Genomic DNA, 701 nt, shown 5'->3' on the forward strand with positions numbered 1-701 from the left:
ATAACATAAATGGAACTATGGGAATTATGTTGTGACTAAACAAAATCCAAAATAAATAAAAACTGTGTTATATTTTAGCATCTTCAAAGTAGTCACCCTTTGCCTAGAATTTGCAGACATGTACTCTTGACATTTTCTCAACCAATTTCTTGAGGTATCATCTTGGGATGCTTTTTAAACAGGATTGAAGCATTTCCCATCAATGTTGGGCACTTATTGGCTGCTTTTCTTTATTATTTGGTCCAAGTCATCAATTCCAAAAAAATTTTTTTTTGTTTCGTTTTTTTTTAAATAACATTTTAGTTTTATAATGAAATAAATTGATATGGTGGCACAATTATATTTTTTTCTACAAAACTAATTTCAAACATGTAAGCATATGCCTTCAGATCAAAAGATTTTTAAGATCATGAGAAACATTTCAGTCAGGTGTTTCAAAACTTTTGACCGGTAGTGTGTGTGTGTGTGTGTGTGTGTGTGTGTGTGTGTGTGTGTGTGTATATATATATATATATATATATCACACCATTACTAAATTTGTCTAACACTGTAAAGGGATCTATATACATGATAATAAAGCTGTCTTTATTTTTAGGAATGATCACCCTCTCAAGGTGATCATCATATTTGGGGGCTTGGCATCAAAAAGTATGAAAACCCCTTGTCTAGGCAACAGAGTGCTGAATCAACATTATTTTTAA

This window comes from Myxocyprinus asiaticus, chromosome 26 (genome assembly GCF_019703515.2).
Source record: "Myxocyprinus asiaticus isolate MX2 ecotype Aquarium Trade chromosome 26, UBuf_Myxa_2, whole genome shotgun sequence".
Taxonomy (NCBI): domain Eukaryota; kingdom Metazoa; phylum Chordata; class Actinopteri; order Cypriniformes; family Catostomidae; genus Myxocyprinus; species Myxocyprinus asiaticus.